The 16,401-nt window shown below is 43.6% G+C and overlaps 1 protein-coding gene across 4 annotated transcripts in view; it reads right to left on the bottom strand.

Annotated features, from left to right (window-relative positions):
• CEP85L (centrosomal protein 85L) overlaps positions 1-16,401 on the bottom strand; it is a 300,266-nt gene that overhangs the window by 89,998 nt on the left and 193,867 nt on the right. The window lies entirely within an intron of this gene.

The following is a 16,401-nucleotide window of genomic DNA, read 5'->3' as shown; positions in this document are numbered from 1 at the left end:
ATACAAAAAGGTGTGCATAAACAACTATATTGGAAAAACAAATAGTAATTTATTTAATAGTTTTTTCCAAAAGACTAATTTAAATAGAACATGTAGTTAACTGGGCAATAATGAATGTGCATAGAGATTTATATTTTTATGGAAACACGGAAATGACGTACATATTCCTGATGACATCAAAACATAGCAATTATTTTAAAATCACATAAATGCATATGTGTAATAGAAATATAAATATCTAAAAAGATAAAATGCATAAAAATCGCAGAAGAAATTCAACCATATAACTCAAAGACCTGTCTTAAAAATCGCATGAGGTTTAGTAAAATTATATAAATAAATCCCTTTAAAGATAAATAAATGGTAAAAAAGGGGAATATCAACACAGAGCCTAAAAGATCAATGGCGCACACACGGATAATATTAGGGGGCTAAAAATCGCTAATGAAACAGTTTAAATCGAATTCTATATTCAAACCCCTGGGGGCAAAGGTATCGAGGGTGTATATCCATTTGGACTCTATCTGACTCAAGGTCCTCACCTTGTGACCTCCCCTCCAATGTTTGACATAGGGGACAATGCCCCAAAATTTTAGATGCTTGGGGTCTCTGTTGTGATGACTAGCGAAATGTTTCGAAACATTATGTTTATCATACCCCTTCTGTATATTTTGTATGTGCTCTTTGAGTCTAGTTTTTAAAGGCCTTTTTGTGCGGCCTACGTATTGTAAGCCGCAACTACACTCTAAAACGTAAACAGCGCCTACTGTATTGCAGCAGATAAAATCTTTAACCTTATGTGTGTTGCCGGTACTTGTGGCTAGAAATTCGAAGACTTTATTTGGTTTACTCGCTCTCGTGCACGCCAAACACCTTTTGCATGGGAAGAAACCTTTCCCTGCAAAGAACGTAAAATTATTCACGGGAGGATCAGGTATGTTTCTGACTAGCATGTCTCTGAGACTGGGGGCACGTCTGTAGATGAACTTCGGTTTAGGGGGTAGGACTTCGTGTAAATCTTTGTCATTCAGGAGGATGTGCCAGTGTTTTTTGATTATTTTTTCTACATTTTTATATTGATTATTATAATCCAGAATTATTGCTCCTTCTACTCCTTTTTTATCTTTACGTTGTGTTTTCATATCTTTAAGGAGGTGATTACGATCAATCTTTTCCACTTCTGATATTTTTTCCTGAATTGTGCTCTTACCATATCCTTTTTCTTGAAATCTCTGTCCCATGGACTCGGCTTGTTCGAGAAACACTTCTTTTTTGCTGCAATTTCTCCTTAAGCGCATAAATTGCCCTTTAGGGATATTAAAAAGCCAATTTTGATGGTGGCAGCTTGTTATTGGAAGATAACTATTTTTATCTACGCTTTTGAAGTGTGTCTTGGTTTCTATTCTCCCTTCCTTTTGTGAAATTAATAAATCGAGGAAGACAATTTCTTTCTCATCCGAGTTCCAGGTCAGCTTTATATTCAAATTGTTCTCATTCAATTTTTGTTGGAACGAATTCAGGCTGTCACTACTCCCTTTCCAAAGTATTAAAATGTCGTCGATATAGCGCCTGTATAGCGCTAGTTCTTCAGGTGGGTTTAAAAATACTGCGTGCTCTTCCCATCTAGCCATAAATAAACCGGCAACGCTCGGGGCAAATTTAGCCCCCATAGCAACACCTGTGGTTTGGTGATAAAACGTACGGTTAAACCAAAAATAATTGTTTTTTTAGACAGAAGTCGAGGCATTTAACTAAATACTTTCTTTGAGAGCAAATAAGGTCAGAGTGATTTCTCAAACCCCACTTAGCGGCCTCGCATGCCTCATGGTGGGGAATTATGGTATAGAGCGAAGTCACATCTGCCGTAACCATAATGAAAGGTCCATCATGTGCAAGCTCCTCAAGAATCTGCAAGACGTGCTTGGTATCACGAAGATAAGCCTTTGTCTTCTGTACTATGGGCTGCAAAAAATTATCTATATAGGATCCCATCCTTGAGGTAAGGGAATCTATGCCGTTTACGATAGGCCTAGGTGGAGGGTTGATCTTGTCCTTGTGGATTTTGGGTAAATAATAAATGATTGGTGTTCTTGCTGATTCTGGCATAAGGTATTGAGCTTCTTTTTTGCTCAGAATTGCTTTTTTCAGGCCAAGATGCACTACAAGTTCAAGCTCCTTTCTTCCTCTGAAGATGGGGTTTTTCGGTAAAGTAGTGTAGGTCTTAGTATCGCTCAACAATTTTGCCATATTTTCATTATATTGCGTTTTGGACAGGACTACAATACCTCCACCTTTATCGGCTGGACGGATCACTATATCTTTCCGCTCGCTGAGACGTTTCATTCCACATCTCATATAGTTAGATTCTGTGTATTTCTTAGTGTCAAGGTTTTTTAAATCTTCTGCGACAATTTTCTTAAAAACGTCAACAAATTTATTATTGCCGATTTGAGGGTTAAAAACAGATTTGTTCTTAAAAGTACTATGTTTAATATTAAACATAGTACTTTTAAGAACAAATCTGTTTTTAACCCTCAAATCGGCAATAATAAATTTGTTGACGTTTTTAAGAAAATTGTCGCAGAAGATTTAAAAAACCTTGACACTAAGAAATACACAGAATCTAACTATATGAGATGTGGAATGAAACGTCTCAGCGAGCGGAAAGATATAGTGATCCGTCCAGCCGATAAAGGTGGAGGTATTGTAGTCCTGTCCAAAACGCAATATAATGAAAATATGGCAAAATTGTTGAGCGATACTAAGACCTACACTACTTTACCGAAAAACCCCATCTTCAGAGGAAGAAAGGAGCTTGAACTTGTAGTGCATCTTGGCCTGAAAAAAGCAATTCTGAGCAAAAAAGAAGCTCAATACCTTATGCCAGAATCAGCAAGAACACCAATCATTTATTATTTACCCAAAATCCACAAGGACAAGATCAACCCTCCACCTAGGCCTATCGTAAACGGCATAGATTCCCTTACCTCAAGGATGGGATCCTATATAGATAATTTTTTGCAGCCCATAGTACAGAAGACAAAGGCTTATCTTCGTGATACCAAGCACGTCTTGCAGATTCTTGAGGAGCTTGCACATGATGGACCTTTCATTATGGTTACGGCAGATGTGACTTCGCTCTATACCATAATTCCCCACCATGAGGCATGCGAGGCCGCTAAGTGGGGTTTGAGAAATCACTCTGACCTTATTTGCTCTCAAAGAAAGTATTTAGTTAAATGCCTCGACTTCTGTCTAAAAAAACAATTATTTTTGGTTTAACCGTACGTTTTATCACCAAACCACAGGTGTTGCTATGGGGGCTAAATTTGCCCCGAGCGTTGCCGGTTTATTTATGGCTAGATGGGAAGAGCACGCAGTATTTTTAAACCCACCTGAAGAACTAGCGCTATACAGGCGCTATATCGACGACATTTTAATACTTTGGAAAGGGAGTAGTGACAGCCTGAATTCGTTCCAACAAAAATTGAATGAGAACAATTTGAATATAAAGCTGACCTGGAACTCGGATGAGAAAGAAATTGTCTTCCTCGATTTATTAATTTCACAAAAGGAAGGGAGAATAGAAACCAAGACACACTTCAAAAGCGTAGATAAAAATAGTTATCTTCCAATAACAAGCTGCCACCATCAAAATTGGCTTTTTAATATCCCTAAAGGGCAATTTATGCGCTTAAGGAGAAATTGCAGCAAAAAAGAAGTGTTTCTCGAACAAGCCGAGTCCATGGGACAGAGATTTCAAGAAAAAGGATATGGTAAGAGCACAATTCAGGAAAAAATATCAGAAGTGGAAAAGATTGATCGTAATCACCTCCTTAAAGATATGAAAACACAACGTAAAGATAAAAAAGGAGTAGAAGGAGCAATAATTCTGGATTATAATAATCAATATAAAAATGTAGAAAAAATAATCAAAAAACACTGGCACATCCTCCTGAATGACAAAGATTTACACGAAGTCCTACCCCCTAAACCGAAGTTCATCTACAGACGTGCCCCCAGTCTCAGAGACATGCTAGTCAGAAACATACCTGATCCTCCCGTGAATAATTTTACGTTCTTTGCAGGGAAAGGTTTCTTCCCATGCAAAAGGTGTTTGGCGTGCACGAGAGCGAGTAAACCAAATAAAGTCTTCGAATTTCTAGCCACAAGTACCGGCAACACACATAAGGTTAAAGATTTTATCTGCTGCAATACAGTAGGCGCTGTTTACGTTTTAGAGTGTAGTTGCGGCTTACAATACGTAGGCCGCACAAAAAGGCCTTTAAAAACTAGACTCAAAGAGCACATACAAAATATACAGAAGGGGTATGATAAACATAATGTTTCGAAACATTTCGCTAGTCATCACAACAGAGACCCCAAGCATCTAAAATTTTGGGGCATTGTCCCCTATGTCAAACATTGGAGGGGAGGTCACAAGGTGAGGACCTTGAGTCAGATAGAGTCCAAATGGATATACACCCTCGATACCTTTGCCCCCAGGGGTTTGAATATAGAATTCGATTTAAACTGTTTCATTAGCGATTTTTAGCCCCCTAATATTATCCGTGTGTGCGCCATTGATCTTTTAGGCTCTGTGTTGATATTCCCCTTTTTTACCATTTATTTATCTTTAAAGGGATTTATTTATATAATTTTACTAAACCTCATGCGATTTTTAAGACAGGTCTTTGAGTTATATGGTTGAATTTCTTCTGCGATTTTTATGCATTTTATCTTTTTAGATATTTATATTTCTATTACACATATGCATTTATGTGATTTTAAAATAATTGCTATGTTTTGATGTCATCAGGAATATGTACGTCATTTCCGTGTTTCCATAAAAATATAAATCTCTATGCACATTCATTATTGCCCAGTTAACTACATGTTCTATTTAAATTAGTCTTTTGGAAAAAACTATTAAATAAATTACTATTTGTTTTTCCAATATAGTTGTTTATGCACACCTTTTTGTATTTTTACCTATAGATACGAGCTGGATATTTTTATAATTTCTATAATTTTGATATTTTCTTATTCATCAGTTATCATCCTCCTTGATCTATTAGGATATAATAGTTTTTTATGTGCAGTTTTTTGTTTACTGTGGCTCACATCTTTCTCTCTCTTAAAACTTCGTTCTCAGCTACTGCTGACATGAAACTGTCTCCTCAGATGCTGTTTGACCACCAGAAATATGGCCACTTGCATAATTTGAAACTAACTCCAACAAAATGGCCGTCGGGCGTGCTCTAGTGCTCTATATAGTAGAGCTCAGTACGCTCTAAATTCCAGTGCGGCGCTATGTGTAGCTGCTTCTACTTTATATACAGTCATCCTTCAGTTTGCTGAATAAGGATAATATTCGTTTCGCCCCCTCGTTCCTTTATCCGTTCGCTTTATGCGTTCCCCTTGTCTGCGCTGCTGTCCATAGATGTTATCCACTCCCAGAAGGGAGGGCATTCAGCATGTCTTTTGTGTACTGGTTGACTCCCACAAACATCGTTGTGCTGTGCACAGCGGTGCAATGGTATGTCAATCAAATGGGCGGCGTAGGTCCGCCCAGTACACCTAAAAATCACTTCCTGCACCCTGGTAAAATATCCCAGTTGAAGTCTTGACGACGTAACGCGTAGGACACCCGGAAGTGACGTTCGTATCCGGTTTTGTTTGCTGTTTGTCGTATGTGTCTATTTTTCCTGCTTCACTTGTGAGTAGTTTTAAATCATTTAAATAAATTGCTATATTTTAAAAAACAACTACACTATGGCGGTTTTCTCTGATTCATTCCCCTGAGTTTACCTACCATCCATGAGGAAGCCATAAGAAGTCTCCCAAAGAAAATTCGTTTATACAGCCATCCCTGCAATCACCTTGGTGCCCATTACTATCTTTTGCTGTGTTACTCACAGCAGTGAGGTAATTGCATAGTATTAACACTATCTGCACGGATCATCACGGACGGATCTATCACCCAGCACGTTGCACGTTTAATCCCGTGTGTCTACCGAATTGCACGTTTAAAATTTGTGTCCATTACTAATTTTGCTGTGTTACCCACAGCAGTGAGGTAATTATATAGCATTTACACCACCTGCACGGATTACCACGAATGGACTTATTACCCAGCACATTGCACGTTTAATTGAGTGTGCTTACCGAATTGCACGTTTTTGATTTGATTGTGTATGGGACATTTTACACAAATCACTATTGTTGTTTGGACTTAATATTTATCTATTTTTCTTTGTTACATATATATTTCTAGTTTCATTTTTTACACGTTGAACACGTGCATATATCTTATTTTTTACGTTAAACATTTATGTTTTTTTGCACTAGTTAATCACCGGCATGGTTTTTTAACTCATTGACATATATGTATAGGGATATTCTCTGATTGATCTATGCACGGTTGCACTTTATATAGCTCTATAATTGCACAATTTTAGTTTTGTTGTGGCTATTTGAATGTTTTGTAATTAGCGCATCACATCTTTATTCAACATACTTGTATGTTACTTTGAATTTCCCAGTGCGCCGAGCTCCGTGGCTGTGCCCGGGGATACCCGCGATTGTGTCATGGAGCTCAAGAACAGGGAGATGCCAATGTAAACAGCATCTCCCCGTTCTACCTGACAGGACACTGATCATCAGCACCCTGTCATCGGGAGCAGCGATCAGTGTCTACGGCACACACAGCCCATCCCCTAGACAGTTAGAAACACTTAACCCCTCGCTATCCCCTAGTGGTTAACCCCTTCACTGCCAGTGACATTTTTACAGTAAATCAATGCAATTTTATAGCACTGATCACAGTATTAATGTCAATGGTCCCAAAAATGTGTCAAAATTGTCCGATGTGTCCGCCATAATGTCTCAGTCACAATAAAAATTGCTGATCGCCGCCATTACTATTAAAAAAAAAAAATGTTTTTTTCAAAAATGGTCATCTCTTTTTTGTTTATAGCGCAAAAAATAAAAACCGCAGGGGTGATCAAATACCACCAAAAGAACTCTATTTGTGGGGGGAAAAAAAAGGACGCGGGGCTGAAGTGGTTAAGGGGTTACCCAGAATGAACAATAATCATCCATAACAGCAAAATATTTAATCTTGAAAATTACATAACCATAAATTATTTATTTAATAATTTATTAAAGTGGTTGTAAACCCTCCTTGGAAGAAAAAAAACAAAACAAAAAAAAAGAAAACCCTGCAAGATGAAGGCATAATGAGCTAGTATGCATAGTATACTAGCTCATTATGAATTACTTACCCGAGAACGAAGCCCCCGCAGCCGTCCTAGTCTCCCCCCTCCAGCCGGGGACATCTATGCCGGAGGTTACTTCCAGGTATCGCGGCTCCGGCGCTGTGATTGGCCGGAGCCGCGATGACGTCACTCCCGCGCATGCGCGGGAGCCACCGGGAAGGCACATTTCAACTGAAGCAACGGCACGTAAGTGCCATTGCTGCAGTTGGCTTAAGTGCGCATGTGCTGCATGACGTCGGCACATGCAAATACAGGGATAAACCGTGCAGGTTTAGGCGATATCAAGTGCATCTACAGCTAAGCCTAATTATAGGCTTGCCTGTAGTTTAAAGTGGTTGTAAAGGGTTTACAACCATTTTAATACTATCACGTAGTCCATCCAGAATTGAAACTCCCATGCCATGACAAAAATTCTAATTATATATATTTATATATTTTAGGGAGGAGCACGGGGCTCAGTCTTCAGTGGGGGTCTCCTCAGGCGGTGAACCAAGCAGGAAAGCCGCTGGCTATTATAATATTATAACTACTGCCCAGCTCTATCCCGCCCAATTCAGCCAATTGGGACCCGTTGCTATGCCGCTCCACATTCTGCCATCACTTGGAGCAACCTAAAGGGAAGAGAGAAGGGGGGGGGGACCAGGGAAAGTGGAAAACCTCTGTACTGTCTCATGGGGCACCACATAAGCGATAGGGGGGTTCACTCATGGAGTTTATCATGCAGATCACATTGTTCAAACTGAAGTAGAGTGGAGTATGTACTGTATTGAAAAATGAAAAGATGGAAGTCATGTGAAGTAGGTCACGTACCGCATAATGCGCAAAGAGGACACCCCACTATTTACCAAAACACATGCACCCACACCTCTGTTCCGGCTATCGCACTTGTGGTGTCTGTCATGTACCTTTAATGGAATATTCAATAAATGGACTTCTATCACGTCGGTGTGCAGCCAATTTCTTTAATAGTCACCCACACCACTTCCAACTGTCAGGATACAAGCAGAATTTATTTTCCCCAGGCTGCTCTATGACATGAAACGCCACCCACATCCTGCAGATCAGTTCCCTGCCACTTCCAGTGCTGAAACGGTACACACTATAATTTACAGTGCCTTGCGAAAGTATTCGGCCCCTTTGAACTTTTCGACCTTTTTCCACATTTCAGGCTTCAAACATAAAGATATAAAATTTTAATTTTTTGTGAAGAATCACCAACAAGTGGGACACAATTGTGAAGTGGAACGAAATCTATTGGATAATTTAAACTTTTTTAGCAAATAAAAAACTGAAAAATTATTCGGCCCCTTTACTTTCAGTGCAGCAAACTCACTCCAGAAGTTCAGCGAGGATCTCTGAATGATCCAATGTTGTCCTAAATGACTGATGGTGATAAATAGAATCCACCTGTGTGTAATCAAGTCTCTGTATAAATGCACCTGCTCTGTGATAGTCTGAGGCGGCGTACACACGCGGGGACTGTCTGCCGAAACTAAGTTCGTCAAACAGTCCGCTCAAACTTTTGAATGAACGAACACGCCCACACACGGCACTTTTTGAGCGGACAAATACGGCAAACTTTGTTCGTCGTACTAAGTCCGCGCAACTTTTGAAATGAGCGGACTCGCCCACACACGAGGCAACAGTCCGCTCATTTCGAGCGTGTGTGCAGGTAGGCGGGGCCCGCGACGGAGACGTTGCGGGCTCCGCCGCCTGGAATGGACTTAAAGGGGAACCCCAACGCCGAAAAAAATCGGCGTGGGGGTCCCCCCAAAGTCCACAACAGACCCTTGTCCGAGCACGCTACCCGGTCGGCCAGGAAAGGGGGGCGAGCGAGCGCGCCCCCCCTCCTGAGCCGTACCAGGCCGCGTGCCCTCAACATGGGGGGTGCCTTGGGGAAGGGGGGGCCGCGCGGCCCCCCCACCCCAAAGCACCTTGTCCCCATGTTGATGAGGACAAGGGCCTCTTCCCGACAACCCTGGCCGTTGGTTGTCGGGGTCTGCGGGCGGGGGGCTTATCGGAATCCGGGAGCCCCCTTTAATAAGGGGGCCCCCGGATACCGGCCCCCCACCCTATGTGAATGAGTATGGGGTACAATGTACCCCTACCCATTCACCTGTAAAATAAAAGTACCCAAAAAAAAAAAACACAACACACGAGATAAAATATTTTATTGCACAGCTCCGGGGGTCTTCCGTCTTCGGGGGTCTTCTCGCCGGACTCCTCCGCTATCTTCTTGTAGCTCTTTTGCTAGCGGAGGAGTCCGGCTTTCTTCCTCCCCGCCGCCGGCCTCTTCTCCCGACTTCGGGGGTCTTGTCCCCCTCTTCGGTTCTTCTGCCAGGCCACCGCGCCTTCTTATAGCTCTTTTGCAGGCGGTGGCCCGGTCTTCTGTCGCCGCCGCCTTCCGTTCTTCTTCTTCTTCTTCTTCTTGTTCTTCTCCAGGAGATGTTGACACGTCGCTCTCTCCGGCCGGAATGCCAGAGCCGCGCTGTGCGGCCACTTATATAGTGACAATGGGGCGGTGTCACATGGTATATGTCACATGGGTTGATGTCACATGGGGACTATGACATCGTAAGGGGGCGGGGTCACCATGTGACCAACCCATGTGACATATACCATGTGACACCGCCCCATTGTCACTATATAAGTGGCCGCTCAGCGCGGCTCTGGCATTCCGGCCGGAGAGAGCGACTTGTCAACATCTCCTGGAGAAGAACAAGAAGAACAAGAAGAACAAGAAGAAGAAGAAGAAGAACGGAAGGCGGCGGCGACAGCGGCGACAGAAGACCGGGCCACCGCCTGCAAAAGAGCTATAAGAAGGCGCGGTGGCCCGGCAGAAGAACCGAAGAGGGGGACAAGACCCCCGAAGTCGGGAGAAGAGGCCGGCGGCGGGGAGGAAGAAAGCCGGACTCCTCCGCTAGCAAAAGAGCTACAAGAAGATAGCGGAGGAGTCCGGCGAGAAGACCCCCGAAGACGGAAGACCCCCGGAGCTGTGCAATAAAATATTTTATCTCGTGTGTTGTTTTTTTTTGGGTACTTTTATTTTACAGGTGAATGGGTAGGGGTACATTGTACCCCATACTCATTCACATAGGGTGGGGGGCCGGTATCCGGGGGCCCCCTTATTAAAGGGGGCTCCCGGATTCCGATAAGCCCCCCGCCCGCAGACCCCGACAACCAACGGCCAGGGTTGTCGGGAAGAGGCCCTTGTCCTCATCAACATGGGGACAAGGTGCTTTGGGGTGGGGGGGCCGCGCGGCCCCCCCTTCCCCAAGGCACCCCCCATGTTGAGGGCACGCGGCCTGGTACGGCTCAGGAGGGGGGGCGCGCTCGCTCGCCCCCCTTTCCTGACCGGCCGGGTAGCGTGCTCGGACAAGGGTCTGTTGTGGACTTTGGGGGGACCCCCACGCCGATTTTTTTCGGCGTTGGGGTTCCCCTTTAAGTCCATTCCAGGCGGCGGAGCCCGCGACGTCTCCGTCGCGGGCCCCGCCTACCTGCACACGCGCTCGAAATGAGCAGACTTCCCTCCGAGCGGGAACAGTTTGCTCATTTCGAAAGTGGCCTACACACGGGCGGACTGTTCGCTCAAACCAAGTTTCAGCGGACAGTTTTTCGGAATTTCCGAAAAACTTTGTTCGTCAAACTGTCCGCTGAAACTGTCCGCTGAAGCCCCACACACGAGCGGACTGTCCGCTGAAACACTGTTCAGCGGACAAAGTTCAGCCAACAGTCCGCCCGTGTGTACGCGGCCTCAGGGTTCTGTTGAAAGCGCAGAGAGCATCATGAAGACCAAGGAACACACCAGGCAGGTCCGTAATACTGTTGTGGAGAACTTTAAAGCCGGATTTGGATACAAAAAGATTTCCCAAGCTTTAAACATCCCAAGGATCACTGTGCAAGCAATCATTTTGAAATGGAAGGAGTATCAGACCACTGCAAATCTACCAAGACCTGGTTGTCCCTCTAAACTTTCAGCTCAGACAAGGAGAAGACTGATCAGAGATGCAGCCAAGTGACCCATGATCACTCTGGATGAACTGCAGAGAACTACAGCTGAGGTGGGAGAGTCTGTCCATAGGACAACAATCAGTTGTACACTGCACAAATCTGGCCTTTATGGAAGAGTGGCAAGAAGAAAGCCATTTCTCAAAGATATCCATAAAAAGTCTCGTCTAAAGTTTGCCACAAGCCACCTGGGAGACATACCAAACATGTGGAAGAAGGTGCTCTGGTCAGATGAAACCAAAATCGAACTTTTTGCCCACAATGCAAAACGATATGTTTGGCGTAAAAGCAACACAGCTCATCACCCTCAACACACCATCCCCACTGTCAAACATGGTGGTGGCAGCATCATGGTTTGGGCCTGCTTTTCTTCAGCAGGGACAGAGAAGATGGTTAAAATTGAGGGGAAGATGGATGCAGCCAAATACAGGACCATTCTGGATGAAAACCTGTTGGAGTCTGCAAAAGACCTGAAACTGGGACGGAGATTTATCTTCCAACAAGACAATGATCCCAAACATACAGCAAAATCTACAAAGGAATGGTTCACAAATAAACATATCCAGGTGTTAGAATGGCCAAGTCAAAGTCCAGACCGGAATCCAATCGAGAATCTGTGGAAAGATCTGAAAACTGCTGTTCACAAACGCTCTCCATCCAACCTCACTGAGCTCGAGCTGTTTTGCAAGGAAGAATGGGCAAGAATTTCAGTCTCTTGATGCGCAAAACTGATAGAGACATACCCCAAGCGACTTGCAGCTGTAATCCCAGCAAGAGGTGGCTCTACAAAGTATTAACGCAAGGGGGCCGAATAATTTTGCACGCCCCACTTTTCATTTTTTTATTAGTTAAAAAAGTTTCAAAAATCCAATAGATTTCGTTCCACTTGACAATTGTGTCCCACTTGTTGGTGATTCTTCACAAAAAATAAAAATTTCATATCTTTATGTTTGAAGCCTGAAATGTGGCAAAAGGTTGAAAAGTTCAAGGGGGCCAAATACTTTCGCAAGGCACTGTATGTGATATGGGCTAACTTTCACATCTTGTATTTTATCTTTACCTAAATATTTTAAATATGAATTATTAATACACAGAGCTGTATAGGCTGGTTTTACTAAAGTTACGAAAAGCTAAACCTCTTTACCCGATTAGTGCAATTCCATATTAGCCTACTTTATACGCTGATGTTGAATGTCCCTGGGCAGGCTTGAGAAAGGGAGCATGGTCCTAAAAAATGTTGCTGTCAACTGCCCTCCCTTGTATGTCCCACTTGCTGTGCGAGATGTTTGAGTTGTGGCCGTAATGCCATCGGGTTCCATTTGCTTAGCAGCTCCAGATGTGCGTTGTCGAGGTTTACCGACCATCCTCACCTTTAAATGCTACTGCACGTCCACCTCTGCACCTTAGGCTGGACACACATGTTTTACATGGTGCCATTTTTCTTAAATATATTACTCATCCTTTGCACCCTTGTTTGCTTGTGTTTTACATGGATTGTCCATGATTAGCTGCTGCGGGAGCCGGCAGCCTCCCATTCATTTCTACGGGGCTACTTTCTGCAGCTAATTGTGGGAACCCTGGCTGGGATTCTTGCATTTAATCAAATGCAGGGTGCATTCGCAGTTGTGAATTCCCCCTTGAAGTGAACATGGGTTCACTTCACCCCTTAGTAAATGAATCCCTATGGCTTATAGATGTGGCCACAGAGGACATGATATGGAATCCTTGCAGAAATCACCATGTGACCTTAGAAAGACCTTCATTCGTTTCGATTAGATAAATCTTTCATCCAAGAAAAGCACACAGAAGAAAGGTGCGGACAGACACAACTAAATATATTGCCATGTCAGATTTCAATGGGCTTAATGAGTAATGTTTACACAAATAATAGGTTACACATGTATTATGTTCATGTCTTTAAAGTCAATCTCCTTTCACAGTAATAAACAGGAGGTTTCAAAGCAAATAGGGATGCAAAATGTTTTAAGAGACATGCAATTTACTTTAACCACTTGAGCTCCAGAAGATTTACCCCCTTCATGACCAGGCCACTTTTTGCGATACAGCACTGTGTTACTTGAAGTACATCAGGGGACACAGAGCCATAATATTTACTATGTGGGTTATAGGCCACCTTCAGGTGATGGATACTGGCACGCCCCCAAGTTAAAAAGTGCACTCCCTATATAACCCCTCCCAGTACTGGGAGTATCGCAGTTTTGTAGCAAAGCAATACATGTGTATTCCAAAGAAGGGAGGGGCCTCTGTGTCCTGTGATGTACTTCAAAGATTTTTTTTTTTACATGCACGCCGTTTTAAAAATCCTATTTTCTTATTGTACATCAGGGGACACAGAACCACAGTAGTTACTATGTGGGATGCCCCATAGCAATGCCAATGAAGGGAGGGAGACAACAAAAAGTAGGGCAATAAAAGAGTAGAGAACTAATACCGCAGTCTGCAGTACCCTGCGCCCAAAGGCGATATCCTCATTACCTTTTACATCTATTTGATAGAATCTGGTATGTATAGTCTGAAGACCAAGTTGCGGCCTGACAGATTTGAGCCATGGAGGCTTGGTGAAGCACTGCCCAGGAAGCACTAACAGCCCTAGAGGAGTGCGTTTTGATTTGAGAGGGTGGAATCCACCTCTTTAACCATGAGCTTGAACGATTACTTGTCAAATCTATTTAGAATTGTCGATTTCAATGCTGCCTGACCTCCTTTAGGACTTACAAGCGACATGAATAAACACATCTGTTTTCCGCATCTGAGCAATCGCCTTTAGGTAGACATTGACTGCTCTCACCACATCAAAAAAAATCTAGTGATTTTTCTTCCAAAGAACAGGGTTCTGGAAAAAGGACGGTAGAACAATATCCTGGTTTAGATAAAAATCTGATACTACCTTTGGTAAAATGTGAGGATGAGGATGAGGATGCAATACTACTAGGGATGCACCGAAATTTTGGCCCCTGAAACATATCGGCCGAAAATGGCCCTTTCAGCAAAAAGCCGAAAGAGAATTTTTGCAGATACTGGTGCCGAAAATGGGGCGGGGCCTGCTGGGCTTGGCCCCGCCCTTGGTGCAGCCCATCAGGGGGTGTCATTCTGTCTTTACTATCTCCTCCTCCCCTCCTTCCTCACCCATGCTGCAGTCAGTCCATGGGGTCTCACTGTAAAGTACCCCGCTCCACAGTGGTGGCTGTATATGGCTCTTCAGCCGATGTGTAAATCAGCTGTGCAGGAGCTTGGGCACGCTGTTTACTGTGAAACTGAAAGCAAAGGAGAGATGTCTAGCAGTGTGTGCTGTGCTCTCTGCTTCCCCCTAGAGTGCAGTACCCAGCATGGAGATTAAGGTACAGAGCTGCAGCTGCCAATTTTTAAAAATACCATCTATATATATGTTTGTATGCCTGTGTGTATGTTTATATGTTTATGTGTGTGTGCGCGTGTGTGTGTATGTGTTCTGTGTGTGTGTGTGTGTGTGTGTGTGTGTGTGTGTGTGTGTGTGTGTATGCGTTGTGTGTGTGTGTATGCGTTGTGTGTGTGTGTGTGTGTGTGTGTGTGTGTGTGTTCTGTGTGTGTGTGTGTTCTGTGTGTGTGTGTGTTCTGTGTGTGTGTGTGTGTATGTGTTCTGTGTGTGTGTGTGTATGTGTTCTGTGTGTGTGTGTGTGTGTATGTGTTGTGTGTGTGTGTGTATGTGTTGTGTGTGTGTGTGTATGTGTTGTGTGTGTGTGTATGTGTTGTGTGTTTATATATGTGTGTGTGTGTGTGTGTATGTTTATACGTGTGTGTGTGCGTGCGTGTGTATGTATGTATGTTTATGTGCGTGCGTGAGTGTGTTTTTTTATGTGTATGTTTTTATGCACTGGTGAGGCACAGGCAGGCTACATGACGGGCACTGGTAGGCTGCTGGGCACAGTGAGGCTGCATATGATGTGCACTGGTGAGGCTGCATTGATCTCCTGTAGCGTGCCTGCAGTCTCTGACCAGCTCCTGTGGCGTGCCTGCAGTCTCTGACCAGCTCCTGTGGCGTGCCTGCAGTCTCTGACCAGCTCCTGTGGCGTGCCTGCAGTCTCTGACCAGATATGGTTACCAGAAAAAAAAAAAAGGACCAAGGGAGTATATGTCGTATCAGCCCAAAAAAGGCCGTTTTGTAATGCGGACAAAATTAAAGTCCCAAGGGTTACTTAACCGGAGATTAAGCAGCGTTACCCCTTGAATAAGTTTATGGACCAAAGAATGCGAAGCAGGTGGTCGTTGAAATAATACCGATAAGGCCGAGACCTGTCCTTAGAAAGCACTCAAGGTCAGCTTTATTTCTTACCCCATCTGCAGAAAAAAAAATAAAGGACTCTACCTAGACTTATTTCCTGGGGTGCAGCTCCTGGTTTCACATCAGGAAACGTGTTTCACAGACTCCATAATATATAACCATGGAGGCTGGCTCTGCATAAACCAAAAAGGTAGAAAACTACCAAACCTGACACCCCACACTTCTTCAGAGTGTGGGCATCAACTGCCAAACCATTAAATTTATCATTTGTAAAGTAGGATGGAACTTCGGACCTTGCAAGAGAAGGTCTGGCCGTGAAGGTAGGGTCCATAGGTTCCCTACTGCCATCGCTACGATCTCTGTATACCAAGATTTCCTGGACCCCGCTGGGGGTCATAAGAATCAATGACTTCCCTTCCTGCTTGATCCAGTGAAGAAGTTGTGGATGCCGGCAGAATAGGAGGGAATGCAAAAATCAGTGAGAACCGATTCCACGGGAACAGCAAGGCATCCGTTCCACATGCTAGCGGATCCTTTGTTCTTGACACAAAGTTGTCAATCTTTTTTGTTGATCCTGGAAGGAAACAGATCTGTGTATGTGATCCCCATCCTTGACATGTTGACAGGAAGATATTGGGGTAAAGGAACTCTCCCCCTGGAAAAACTGCTGGCGACTAAAGTAGTCCACCTGCCAATTTCCTTTTCCTAGAATGAAAACTGCCGATAGGCAAAGTACATTGTTTTCTTCCCAAGACAGGATAAGATTCACCTTTGTCTGAGCCGCATAACTACTTGTGCCCCCTTGGTGATTAATATAGGCCATTGCTGTGGCAT

Source organism: Lithobates pipiens, unplaced genomic scaffold (genome assembly GCF_037356315.1).
Source record: "Lithobates pipiens isolate NorthernLeopardFrog02 unplaced genomic scaffold, aLitPip1_a1.2 Scaffold_18, whole genome shotgun sequence".
NCBI lineage: Eukaryota > Metazoa > Chordata > Amphibia > Anura > Ranidae > Lithobates > Lithobates pipiens.
This window is presented reverse-complemented; position numbering and strand designations above follow the sequence as displayed.